This window comes from Gopherus flavomarginatus, chromosome 11 (genome assembly GCF_025201925.1).
Source record: "Gopherus flavomarginatus isolate rGopFla2 chromosome 11, rGopFla2.mat.asm, whole genome shotgun sequence".
NCBI lineage: Eukaryota > Metazoa > Chordata > Testudines > Testudinidae > Gopherus > Gopherus flavomarginatus.
This window is the reverse complement of record NC_066627.1, coordinates 11,515,431-11,529,798: the sequence shown is the minus strand read 5'-3', so window position 1 is coordinate 11,529,798 and position 14,368 is coordinate 11,515,431. Positions and strand designations below refer to the sequence as shown.

Genomic DNA, 14,368 nt, shown 5'->3' with positions numbered 1-14,368 from the left:
CATCAGGTTGAGTTTAGCCAATAAACCACTTAACAGACTTATTTTCTTCCAAAAAAGTGTGCTTCACAATGGTGAATAAGGCCTGTTACCTTGCTTCATGTCACACAAGGGATAAGCAGAGCAAGTTATAGACTCCATGAATCCTGAATCTGAGCCTCTGCTAATATGACATACTCCTCTCCCATAGCCAAGTGTACTGCCCAGGAGTCCTAAATCCCATCCATCACCTGCTTTAACCCACTAGATCACTAGACCACACTCCTCTGAAAGAGCCAGAGATAAAACCCAGAGTCCTGACTTCCTGCCCCCCACCCTCCAGTCTAACCCATTAAACCCCACAATTCTCCAAGATCTGAGAATAGAACTCAGAAGTCCTGACTTCCCCCACACAGGTATTTCTTTCTCTAACCGCAATGCAGAAATGGGAAGAGCACCCTACTATTAATTGCTGACCAATAGCTTCCATCATCATTTAAACCTTTGGCCTTGGTGGATAGGAGAGTCTAACATTGAAGTCATCCACAATCCCCCTCCTTTTCACTTAACTATCCTAGTCAATGAGTCCAACGTTCTTCCAATTCAGCCTTCTTCTGCCACACAGCACTCTCCTCAGTGCCTCCTTCACTTCCTTGTTCCTCAGATTGTAGATGACAGGGTTGAGGAGCTGGGTGACTACACAGTAGAAGACAGAGACTACCCTGTCTGCCTGGAAGGTGTAGCGCACTGTGGGCCAGACATACATGAAGGTGACAGTGCTGTAGAAAACGGTGACCACTATGAGGTGGGAGGCGCAGGTGGAAAAGGCCCATTGTCTGCCAATGGTGGAGGGCATCCTGCAGATGGTGGAGATGATGAAGCAATAGGACACCATAGTGAGCAGGAAGGAGCAGAGGATGATGACCCAGGTGAAGGTGAAGAATATCATCTCGCTGACTGAGGTGTCTGTGCATGAGTGGTTCAGCACTGGTGCCAGGTTGCAGAAGAAGTAGTTGATCTTGCTGGGGTCGCAGAAGAAGAACTGAGTGGTAGAGATGGTGAGAGGCAAATTGCCAATGAAACCACTCACCCAAGAGCCAACAGCCAGCCGGGTACAGACCTTTTTTTTCATCAGAGTGCTGTAGTGCAGCGGATAGCAGATGGCAATGTAGCGATCATAAGCCATCACACCCAGAAACATTCACTCTGTGGTTCCCAAGCAGCAGAAGGCATAGAATTGGATGATGCAGCCCGACACAGATATGGTGGTCCTCTCCACCATGAAGCCGGACAGCATCTTGGGCACGGTGACTGTGGTGTACCAGATCTCCATAAAAGAGAAGTTGCTCAGGAAGAAGTACATGGGTGTGTAAAGGGGGTTGTCCTTCCACACGGTGGCAATGATGGTGGCATTGACCGTTATAGTCAAAGCATAAGTAAGAAGGAAGAAGGTAAAGAAAAGAAAGGCCTGCCATCTTTGTAGGCTATTGAACCCTAAGAGGATGAATTCAGCAACAGCACTCTGGTTTCTGGCATCCATCCTTCACTGTGTTTAGAATTGGAGAAGGATTAAGAAGAATATGAAATAATAATAATAATAATAATGGTGAAATATAATGTAAATGTTACTGATCTGAAAGGTTTTAAATGAAGCTACCATTGTGGAAAGAGGACAAACTGAGGGTCTCTCGGTCGCTCTCTCTTTTTGTATTATGTCCATCATAGATTCCAAGATTTTAAGGCCACAAATAATCATTCTGATCTTTTAGTTTGACCTCCTTTACAGCATAGGTCATAGAACTTCCCCAAAATTATTCCTAGAACATACTTTTTTTTTAGAAAAAAAAGCATCCAATCTTAATTTTAAAATTGTCAGTAGTGGAGAATCCACCCCAGCACTTAGAAAATTGTACCAATGGTTAATTACTCTCATTGTTAAAAAAAATCCCTTATTTACAGTCTGAATTTCTCTAGCTTCAACTTCTGGCCATTGAATCATGCTATACTTTTCCCTCCTAGATTGAATAGCCCATTAAATATTTTTTTTCTGTGTACATGCTTATAGACTGCATTCAAGTCATCCCTTAACCTTCTCTTTCTTAAGCTAAACAGATTGAGTTCCTTGAGTATATCACTATAAGGCAGGCTTTCTTACCATTTAATTGTTGTGTATTTTCTCTGAAATCTCTCCAATTTATCATCTTCCTTCTTAAACTGTGAGCATTACAAATTGATGCAGCAGTGGTTGCCTCAGTGCCAAATACAGAAGTAAAATTGTTTCTCTATTCGTACTCAATATTCCCATTTATGCAGAGAATAATTCTCAGAATGCCATTGTCTGTTACAGCTATCCCCTATTCCATTTTGTTTCTTACAGCTGTCCCCAGACTCCATTTTGTTTTCTGTTCTCCTGTGGCCACCCTTCCCTGGCTGTTAAGTTGTTTACCAGGGCCACTGCCTTTCTCAAAGGGAGGGCCCCTTAAGTTGTTTAACAAGAGCCATTGCCCTTCTCAAAGGGATGGCCACTTGTGCTGCGTGCTAAGTGGGACCACTGCCCTGTTCAAAGGGTTAGTCCTGTAATCACCTCGTTGAGCCTGGGCTTGGTGTAGGGTAGGCAATGTCCAGAGCTGCAAGACCTAATGTGTTTTTAAGATCCTGGGCATGAGTCATAGGCCTCATGTGCTCTTGAGTCACCTATTGCACAGGACTATGTCCAGGCATGTCTCTGGGCTTACCTTCAGTTTTTTCCCTGTGCCCCCTCCCCTGTGACAGAGGGAGCCTATCAGGATTACTGGCGGGAAACTGCCCAAGTTTGCCTTTAAAACCAGACATTTTTGAAACACACCTCAGAAAGGTTCCTGCATTGCTGCCTGGTCTGATCAGCCAGGGGTTCTGGGGGGTCCTTTCTCCGCTCTCATTTTAATTTTGAGCGTACCCTCGTTTTTTGAACGCCCCCCCCCCACGAAGAACGAATTGCTACCTGAGAGATCTCCTGATTATTGAGACTGTACCGAGCCCTCCTTGCCTCTTCTGATGTTGCTGCTGCTTCTGCCTTTGCTGCTGCCTTGGGGACTGGTAAGAATCCCTCTGTAAAACTTTCTATACTTTTATTTTATTATTTCAGCTGCTGGCTCTGTTTCCCCAGCACACAGACTCAAGCTAAACCTTGGTCTGTGTCTTAAAACCTCTCTTAAACTCCGCAGCACTTTGCTGCTAAAAATAAGTTTGTGCCGCTGCTAAGCTCTGCTCCTGGGGCTTTGCCTCGGGGCTCCCTGCTTCCAGCTGTATCCCTTGGCTTCAGCCACCATGCCTTGGCTTCCTTGGGAGCTGTATCCTGGGCACATACCACTCTGCCCTCTGTAACCTCCCCATAGCATAAGGTGCACCATAGGTCTTGTTTTTTTTAGTTTAATAAGTCATAGTTTGTTAAGATTGTAGAGCTTGTAAGTTTCAACTGCCTTGTTATAGTTTACTGTTTTGTTGCTCCGTATAGTTGCTTGTTATAGCTTTGCTTAGAATTGTGATATTTGTTGTTTTGCCTAGTCGTTGGTTAAGATAGATAAGGTTTTTTACTGCTTAAATTCGCCTTCCTGCTGTCCCGATCTCTCCCTGAACTTTCCCGTGTGTGTTTTTCCCCCGCTCCAATCTCCCCCTCTGTGTGCTCCTCCGTGTCTCCCTGTTATAACCCTTTGCTGCTTTTCCCCCGCATCTGCTCTCTCTCCGAACTTCACAACTCATTGCTGCTTCCCCCTCCCGCGTCTGCATCACCCTCCGAACTTCCCAAACCCCTTGCTGCTTCTCCCCCTGTGAAACTTCCCAAACCCTTTGCTGTTTTTTTCACCTTTGTTTTTGGTGTCCGCTTGTTGCTTAAACCTCTCTCTAGCCCTTCTTTACACTTCTCTGCTGCCCCTCCCCTACCGAAGATCACCATCACACTGCTCCTTTGTCCTTACCTTGCAGGGCTTCAGAGTCTCTCGCTGCTTCCAGCTGCTCGTCTGCATACCACTAATCACTCACTCCCCCCCCCCCGTTTCTTGACCCAGCCTTTATTTTGATATTGTATTGTTGTACTGTAACTCACATTTTACTTGTAATTATAACACCCCATTGGTTGCCTCCACTGTTCTGATATACTTTGTATTTACATTGATGCCACTGTGTTACATTGTGTACCTAGCTATTAACTCATATGGAAGCTACCATTTTATCTTGCTTTTCTTTTGGGTACGCTTTGCATTTCCACACTGTATCTAGAGTTGCTTATTGACTGTACTGTATCCCATTGTGCTGAACCCCACTTGCTGTAGCCCACTATTAGAACTCCCTACACTGTTCAATCAGAAGAACCCCCACCATCGTTGTCTATTGTAAACACCCTATACACCCCATCCCATCGTATTTCATTATTAAATTCCCACCACTTCCTTTTTTTTTCCTTTAATAAAGAAATTAATTGGAACCTCAGCTGTATGGTAATTGCTCCCCAAGATCCCATATACCTGCAGGCAGGGACACCCATTAGCTCGTTTTCAGAGGATTATCCACCATGATCCCCAAATCTTTTTCACAGTCACAGCTTCACAGTCACTGCTTCCCAGGATAGAGTCTCTCATCTTGTAACTATGGCTGACATTCTTTGTTCCTAGATGTATATGTTAATATTTAGCGATATTGTTTGTTTGTCCCCAGTTTACCAAGTTATCCAGATCATTCTGTATCAGTGACCTGTCCTCTTCATTATTTACCACTCCCTCAACTTTTGTGTCATCTGCAAACTTGATCAGTGATAATTTTATGTTTTATTCACAAGATTATTGATAAAGATGTTAAAGAGTGTAGGGCCAAGAACTAATCTCTGCAGGACCTCACAAGAAACACGTTCTATCACTGGAGAATGAAATTCTCCATGTCTCATTTCAATATGGTCCAAAATGGTTTGAGTTTCCCTGCATATAGGCATATATAAACAAATAAAGTATGCACCACCCTCTAACGGGTTCCCCCCAGGGTGCCACCTGGAACTGGGGTTCCACTGAGCCCTCTGACCCACCAGTCTGGGCTCCTTCTCACACTGTGCTGCCATAACAAGCTGAAAAGCACTCCAAGCTTGTACTTTCACCAGCATTCACACAGGTAGGGATACATGCAGCTGCAGTTACATATAGCCTTTCTAACCACCAGCCTCCCAGCCTAGGACATCAGAGCAGCACTGTCCTGCCTTGGTCAAAATCTGGCCAGTATGTGGTTTTAACACCCGATCTGCCTCTCCCTCAATGAGTACCATACACACTTCTGGCAATCAAGGTGAGATTTTTCCCAGACACCTTAGTCAAACTCACACCTCGCAGAGTCTTCCAGGTTCTATTCCAAGAGCTGGAGCATGTCGGGGTCACCAGTGTCGTCAGATGTTTGGCTCTGCGTGTGCATTCTTTTTGTGCTGTCCCAGCTCTACACAGACAGCTGGCTCAGCAGACCTCAATCAAACTCCCTAATGACCGCAAGACTTGGGTAAGTAGGGAAGGCACCTGGCCAGGTTTATTGTTGACAAAGCACGGTAATAGCACATGGCAGACTTGATGAGGATACTAAGACATGTATGCATGTGACAATGGACGCAGCTCAGTCAGTGGCAGGTCTTTCCACAACCCCCTAGGATGGACAAAGGGTTAAGGAGAGGTATTCCAACATCTATAGACTGAAGCAAACAACCTAGGATAAACTTCTTATGTACCACTGTACATGTTTCATGACGTTTGTTACCTCCCCTTGTACTTTCCTCCTGATGTTTCAGACTAAATATCACTATTCATTACTTTTGTCAAACCATTTTATTATGTGCTACATTGGAGTGTTCTTCTGTTGGCTTGCTGGAATGTGTTTGCATATTCATTGTTTTAGCAATGCTAGCAGCACTGGTGTTGAATTTGTGTACTGGATACTGGCTTGCAGGTAAGCATTTGCTTTTAACAGTGTCTTACTGTTTCTCATAAAATAACTTGCATTGACTTTGGTTCAAGCCTTACGCCTTTCCCCAGACCCATGCTTCAGGCTCTTTCTTTCTACTACACACATTTTCTGGGGTAATCATTGTGCTTGTGTGCATTTTCTCAATAAGCCATTAACATTGTTTGGTCTTTTTACTGTTGTCCCTGGAAGGCTGCTTGTGGGTGTTTTCAACCTCATATTTCAGTAACACATACATAGCCAAAATTCATATCTTCACATATGACGATAGCACATACAATCCAATGAGATATTAATGTCTAGCAGATCAAGACTTTTAGAATGATTCATTACAAGGCATACTTTGTACAAAATATATCCTAATTATATGACAGTGGCAAAGAAGGGTGTCACACATCCTACTTCTTCTAGGACACAGGTTTTATTTAATGAACATTACAGAACATAATTTGGGGTGAAAGAAAAGCCATTATATACAATTGTAATTCCAACTACAATTTATTTTGTCCATAATCTAAATTAAGATAGGGGAAGGGAATAAATATTTTTGACCCTAGTGAAAATAATAACAATGCTTCTCACTTGCATAGCACATTTCTTCTAAAGATCTCAAAGTACTTCTGGTCTGTAGAACTGATTCCAGGTCACCTAACTACTCATTCGCTGCTCTTCCCATTATTCCACATTGCCTGCACAAAAAGATATCCTTACTACAGTGTGCCATATTCTTAGCCCTAAGGTTCTGAAGAAATACTCCCAACTCTGATAAAAATTCCCCTTTTTTGATTACACTCAAAATTTTCAGAACATCTCATACAATTTTATGGCAAAGCCTGTCTCCCTTATTAGGTGTGTTCCACAGAAGAATAAAATATTTAAGACTAGCTACTCTACTGTGAAGAATTATCAATGGGTCAGTTGCAGCTACATTTAGAGACTGCATCTCACTCTATGAACAAAGAAGGCATTTGTGGTCCTCTGAGCCAAGGCAGGTCAGATATCCCAAAGAGAAACTCATGAAGATTATGGTTCATCTCTTCAGCTGACGGAGGTATTCAGAGCTACACTAGCCTAAGATCTGGGTCAAGCTTCCTCAGTTCAGTATATCTGATTGTAGAATCAGTTTCCAAAGGAGATTAAGCTAATCAGGTCATGTTATAAGGTACTTCTTTAGAAAGGCTTCTCATCATAACCAGAATGTCATTTATCACCTTTAACCTAAAAAGAGAACTTTTCCCAAAGAGACTTTTAACTGAAGAAGGGACAAGAGCCCAGGATTATAGAAGAGTTTGGTAGCTGAATCTGTTTAGCCAGGAAGGTGGTCTGATGCAACATGAATGAAAAAACAGCAGGCAGAGAGAACATAGAAAAATAACTCATATATATTAGATCAATTCCAGTGGTTCAGGATCTTTGGTCCTTTCAGAAAATTCAGTATTGTCCTGATCTGCAACCTTTCTTTTTATGATAAGTTCTTTAACACTTTCCAGGAAGAACTAGCATTTTAACTGATGGGTTTGGGGTAATTATGAGAGCACCCGTGTGTGTCTATTGGGCTCTGTCCCAGCTCAGGGATGAGAAGAGCTTGTTATGGAGGCTCAAAAGTGTTGGTACCAAATTGTAATTTTAACCAGTTTTGAGCAGACATATAAAGGCAGTGATGTTTTCTAGCTAATGCACAAGTATAGTAGTCAATGGATGATTTCTTCTGGAGACTATTCCATAGACTACCAAAGGAAGCTTTTGATGGATTAAAATTCCTTGATTCTACCCTGGTCAAATGTTAAGAACATGAGTACAGCCATATTGGATCAGAACAAAGGTCCATTTAGCTCAGTGTCCTGTCTTATGACAGTGGTAAATGCCAGGTGCTTCAGAGGGAATGAACAGAATAGGTAATCATCATGTGATCCATTCCTTGTTGCCCATTCCCAACTCCTGGCGAATAGAGGCCAGGAACACTCTCCTTGCTCATCCTGGCTAATAAACATTGATGGACCTATCTTCCAAGGAACTTATCCATTTCTTTTTTTGAATCCTGTTACTGTCTTGGTCTTCAAAACATCCTCTGGAAAAGAGTTCCACAGTTTGACCGTGCGTTGTATGAAGAAATACTTCCCTTTGTTTGTTTTAAACCTGTTGCTTATTAATTTCATTTAGTGATCCCTAGTTCTTGTGTTATAAGAAGGAGTAAATAACACTTCCTTATTTAATTTCTCCACATCAATCATGATTTTATAGACCTGGATCATATCCCCCTGTAGACGAGCAGACTCACCCCTGCGGCACCTCCTACTGGTGACTTCTGGGAATTAGCTCATTCCAGCTCCAGAGCGCCCTCTGCAGGCCAGTGATCCACTGCCTCTTGGCCTCCGAGGTCCTCCCAGGACCTGGTGCCCCTTTATCTGTGGTGCTGCCCCCTGGCAATAACCCCTTTCTCTCAGAATCTCCTCTCCCCAGGGAACTCCCGCCCACTATCCTCACCTCACTTCAGTATCAGCTACTGCCAGTTATCATCTATCCCCCATGCCTTGGGGCAGACTGCAGTATCAGCTACTCATCACTGACAAGATTGGGTTTGGACCTGCTGCCTTTGGCTACCCCTGGGCTGCCTTCTGCAACCCCCAGTACCTGTTGGCCTTATGCTAGGCCACAGCCTGGGGCTTTCCAGGCTGGAGCGCCCCAGCTCCTCTGCCTTTCCCCAGCCCTGCTCCACTCAGGTACCCTGTCTCTAGCTTCCTGCAGCCAGGCCCTTCTCACTCTACAAACCGAGAGAGACTCTTGAGCTCCTGGCTCACAGCCTCTTTATACAGACCAGGTATGGCCTGATTGGGGCATGGCCCAACTGCAGTTACTTCCCAATCAGCCCAGTTTATCAGCTCCCAGCCACAACCTTCCCCCAGGGCTGTTTTAAGCCCTTCAGGGCAGGAGCAGGGTAACCACCTTGCTACACCCCCCCTTACTCGTCTCTTTTCCAAGCTGGAAAGAATCACTCTTATTATCTCTCCTCACATAGAAGCTGTTCCATACCCCTAATATTTTTTATTGCTCTTTTTCAATCTGTCTTTTTTGAGACGGTGCAACCAGATCTGCACACAGAATTCAAGATGTGGGCATACCCTGGAATCATATAGAAGCAGTACTATATTTTTTATCTTACGACCTTTCCATTTTCTAATGTTTCCCAGCATTCTGTCAGCTTTTTAAATTGCCTCTGTACATTGAGTGGATGTTTTCAGAGAACTTATCCACAGTGACTCCAATATCACTTTCCTCAGTGGTAACAGCTAATTTAAATCTAATATATTTGTATGTATAGATGGGATTATTTGTTCCAGTGTGCATTACTTTGCATGTATCAATACCAAATTTCATCTGCCATTTTGTTGCCCAATCACTCAGTTTTGTGAGGTCCTTTGTAACTCTTCTCAGTCTGCTTTGGAGATAACTATCTTGAGTAGTTTTGTATCTGCAAATTTTGCCATTTCACTGTTTACCCATTTTCCCAGACTTTTTATGAATATGTTGAATATTACTGGTCCCAGTACAGACTCCTGGAGGACACCATTATTTACCTTTCTCCATTCTCAGAACTGACCATTTGTTCCTACCCTTTGTTTCCTCTCTTTTAACTAGTAACTGATGAGAGGATCTTCCCTCTTACCCCATGACAACTTATTTTGCTTATGAGCTATTGGTGAAGGATTTTGTCAAAGGCTTTATGAAAATCTAAGTATACTATATCCATCGTATCACCCTTGTCCACATGCTTGTTGACACCCTCAAAGCAGGACTGGCCTTTGGGGTGGGCTGTATGCCCCTTCCCCTTCCCTCCAAGGCAGCCTGCCCAAGGGGGCACTGTGCACAGGATTTGGATTCCCATCTGACCAGCTACTGAGAGCCATCTGGGCGGATGGAGGCAGCATAGCAGGCAGACATTGGAGAAGCAGCCTGGGGGTGAGGGAGAAACCCAAGCTGCAAGAGGCAGTTGGACAACCAGCCCTCAGAGCCAGGTGACTCCTCCAGAGCTCCTCCTCTGCCCTGCTCCATGTGTGCAGCTGCTTCTGTTCCTGTCCCCCGATCCCACCATCCCTGTTGGTTCATCTCTGGAGTTACTCTTGGCCACTCCGTACTGGGAGTGTCCTCCTGTCTGCTCTGAGGGGGGGAGGGGGTGATGGTGGGGTGTCCTCCTTCCCCACACCTATATACCCTATCTCCACTGAGCTGGAGTGACAGGATGGGGGAGGGGGGTCTGTGTGTGTTGCTGCCCTCTGAGTCCGGAGCTGCTGGCAGCTGCTTGTGTCTGAACATGCCTAGTTCAGGCTCCTTGACCCTGAGTGCTTTCTTAAAGAGAGAGCGCACTGACTCATTCAGGCACACGCACAGTCCCCTCAACACACACACACACTCCCTCACACAGTCCCCCCCAACACACACAGCAGGGCTCACTGCATCCAGGTCACTTCTCCACTTGGGCTGTTGTTGGGGCTGAATGCAAGTTACCTTGACCTGTTATTACAGGATGGCCTGGGTGGAGCTAGTAGTGCACTAGCTTTGACCGGCCAGGCTGGCTTGCAGCCACTGCGACTGGATACATTGAAGAGATAAGACAAGCCTGTGAGTGTTAAGTGTGGGAATAGAAAGCAGTAGCATTTCCTGCCAGAGCCTGCTTGTGGATGTATACGCCCCCTGAGAATGAGATGATGATAAGAATGAGTATGAGAATTTCTATAGATGAGCAGTCTAACCTGCGGTCCTTGGCCTTGTAGGTGCCCAGGAACTCTCCATGCTGGAGCAGCGCCTGCTACGAGCACTCGTGGACAAGGTTGGAGGCTCTGGGACTGTTCGTAGGAGAAGGGGCCTAAGCATTGATTCTTGCTTGCCTGTTTGGTTGCCGCAAATCACATATTTAGTAACGCGTGAAGGCTGGAAAGCTTATTATGCTTTGGCAATAAAACCAGTTGTACTTATACGCCTGGTGTGGCTTCACTGAGTGTACCCGAGCTCCTTCTTTGGTGCAACAGATGTACTTAGGCATCAGGAGCTGCTGCTCTCCTGCCCGCCCCTTACACAGCCCACAGGGAAAGTGACCTGGATGTAGGAAGCCCTGACATTGCTCCTTGATCCCCTCCTCACAGCCCCATAGAGCTGTGGGGTGCAGAGGAGCAGCAGTTCTGCGGGGGAGCAAGCAGCAAAGCCAGCTGCTTTGTGCATCCAGGTCAATTTCCTCACATGGATGCAGGAGGGGGATGCAGGGGTTAGGGACAAAGGAGGCACTGTGCAGGGGTTGGGACATAGGATGGTACAGGTATTAGGGCGTGGAAGGGGGGCAGGGATCGGTAGTGAAAGGGGTTTACGGATTAGGAGTGCAGGAGGGGGAGCAGGCATTAGAGATGAAGGAGGCACAGTGCAGAAGTTAGAGGAGACAAATAACTTTATTTTGTGAGAACTAAGAAGTCCTATTGCTGCCCAAGAGTTTCCTCAGAGCCTCCTTGACTTCTCTGTTCCTCAGACTGTATATGATTGGGTTGAACATTGGAGTAATGACCGTATAGAGCAAGGAAATTGCTCGGTTGGTGTCCACAGAACCACTGGAACCGGGCCTCATGTAGGTGATAAAGCAGCTGCCAAAGAACAAGGTGACTGTGATGAGGTGCGAGGAGCAGGTGGAGAAAGCTTTGTGTCTCCCCTCAGCTGAGTGCATCTTCAGGATGGTGGAGAGGATGCAGATGCAGGAGGTGATGATCAGGACAAAGGGGAATATTATAAACACTACAGTGAGCACTGTGTTGATAACATCATTCAGGGACGTGTCTGTACGTGCCAGCTTAAGCACTGGAATAACATCACAAAAAAAGTGCTCAATTTTATTTGACCCATGGAAGGATAACATGAATATAGTGACCGTTTGCTCAAATGCCACCACATTGCCTGCAATCCACACCACAGATGCCAATCTAATGGTGACTTTTCTGCTTATGATGAGCGAGTAACGCATGGAGTTGCATATGGCGACATATCGGTCATAGGACATTATAGCCAGCAGGCAGCACTCCGAGTTGCCAAAGAGGAGGAAGAAATACATCTGGGTTGCACAGCCAAGGAAGGAGATGGTTTGACGCTCTGACAGGAGGTTGGACAAGGTCTTGGGGATGATGACCGAGGTGTAGCAGATCTCCAGGACTGACAAGTTTCTGAGGAAGAAATACATGGGGCTTTGGAGCATTAGGTCAGTCACTGTGACAGCAGCGATGAGGCTATTTCCTATCAGGATGATGAGGTAGATGAGTAAGACCAGGATAAAGAGAAAGAGCTGCAGATGCTGGAGGTCCGAGAAGCCCAGAAAGATAAACTCAGTCACTGTACTTAAGTTTCCCTCCATATCTCTGCCCTGATGAGATTACATATGGATTCCAACACCTCAGGGGCTAGGATGGCATAAGTAGATAGAGTCACTGTTACAGGCTCAGTCACATCCCTCTCCCCTTACATCTCTCTGAGTGCCCGCAAATCAAGTGTTTGGCATCTTCACCTTACTTGGCTCTGGGTGGAATCTTGTCACCCTTCCATTCTTAGACAAGAACCCGGACACACAGCTCCATGTACCGACCCCTTATCACCCTGCAGGGTTTGGTTTTGACCACCTGTGTCTCCCCTCTTTGGGAAGTTTGGAACAAAGCATTGGAGAAAAAAAAAGGATTATAAAACAGCAAGTAGCCTGGACACAGATTTAGTCTCATCCATTCCTTTGCATCTCTACATGGAAAGACAGAGCAGGGTTACCTTATCCTAGCTAGCCCAGATCCTCCTGTGTGTCTGTGCAACTCTGAACCTGGTTCTCAGACAGACTCACTCTGTTCAAACTGGACTGGGTGCTCCCCACAAGTGTGAGCTATAAACCATTATAGCTACTCGCTCTGACGTTGTTTCCGAATGAAACTTAAGTGTAAGCTCCTAAGCCATTGTTAGCCAGGGTCTCCTCTCTCTGCCTCTAGATGGGCAGGCTGAATCTGCTACCAGTTTGCTACCTAAGGCCTTGTCTACAGCTAAAATGTAGGTCAACTTAGGTACACATAAAGCTTAACTATATTGCTCAGAGGTGGGAACAATTCACATCACTGGGAGACTAGTTAAGCCATCTTCAACTCCAGTATAGATGCTGCTGGGCCAGTGGAGGAATTCTTCTGTCATCCTAGCGACTATCTCTCAAGAGGGTGGTTTTACTACAACAAAAGAAAACCCCTTTCTGTCTCTGTGGCCGATATCAGCACTACAGCAGTGTAGCTGCAGCACTGTAGCTGTGCTCTTGTAATCTGAGACTGACTGATCCAGGTACAATATTAATAATTATTACAGAGCACCCAAATATTTGTAACAGCTTCCCTACCTCCCTCAATCTTATTCCATTAATGACAATGAGATATTACACTGCTGAGGTACAAAACAATGGTGAGAAATGGATTTTAAAACAACAAACAGTTTAGAGACACAGTTTGTCTTGTCTACTATTATATTTCACTATGAGCTAATTTAGATTGGCTTTCCTCTTAAACTACCAGGACACAACTAGACTAAATTTATTTTCTCCTAAACTCTGAAGTCTGGGTTAGATGAGAGACAATCCTGTAGATTCAAGCATGACAGATGTCTTTGAAAGTCACAGCCTTAATAGACAGAGTTGATAGGGTGATAAGAGTCATTCCTTCAGATTAGTTAGCTTGGTAGAGATACATGATGCACAATACCTTTGAGAAGACAGAGAGAAAGAGAGGTGAGGGACCATTCTGCAGATTAGATAGATAAGAGTAAATTAGAGGGAATGATTAGATGAGAAGGAAAAAGAGACAGAAAGACAGAGAGAGAGATTGCTCATTTTTCCTTTCAATTCTGGAGATCATTTAGCTGAGAACTGCTTGGGATGATGCACATGTGGCTGCAACAATAAAGAAGGAAAACACCACAATCTGTCTCATAAACCTTCCCAGCGTGGCAAATCCACTGTTTCTGAAAGTCACTTACCTCTGGAAGAGAAGCTTGTCTGCTAGTGACCCTCAGAGGAAGGTCCTTTTTGTACTGTGCAGTGACCATTGGGATTAAATCTGCAGGGTTCTGTCTGACTCTGAGCACCCTGGACAATTAGCAATTACATTTCTGTTTTTTAAGTGCACTGAAAAATGAAATTGTTTCTGCAATACAGAACTGTCTTTAAACTTCAGAGATGGGCTGACCCAGATTACAATCTCACTTGCACTTGTTGATTAAGGTCAAGAATATGAGTTTACTATGCATTATGCAAACACTGACAGAAATCAACTTTATTGAGATGTGTATGTTGCAATAACATCCTGATCCCTTGGAGATTGTACAATTTATCTCAGCTTCTCAATAATAAGTTCCTGTAGGGCATGGAATAGGGGTGTAATAATTT

General features: G+C 44.7%; 2 pseudogenes; both read right to left on the bottom strand.

The window, feature by feature from the left end:
• Positions 1–550: 550 nt before the first annotated feature.
• Positions 551–1,516, bottom strand: LOC127031827 (olfactory receptor 6B1-like; annotated as a pseudogene).
• Positions 1,517–11,321: 9,805 nt separating this feature from the next.
• Positions 11,322–12,346, bottom strand: LOC127031163 (olfactory receptor 10A7-like; annotated as a pseudogene).
• Between the last annotated feature and the right edge of the window lie 2,022 nt (positions 12,347–14,368).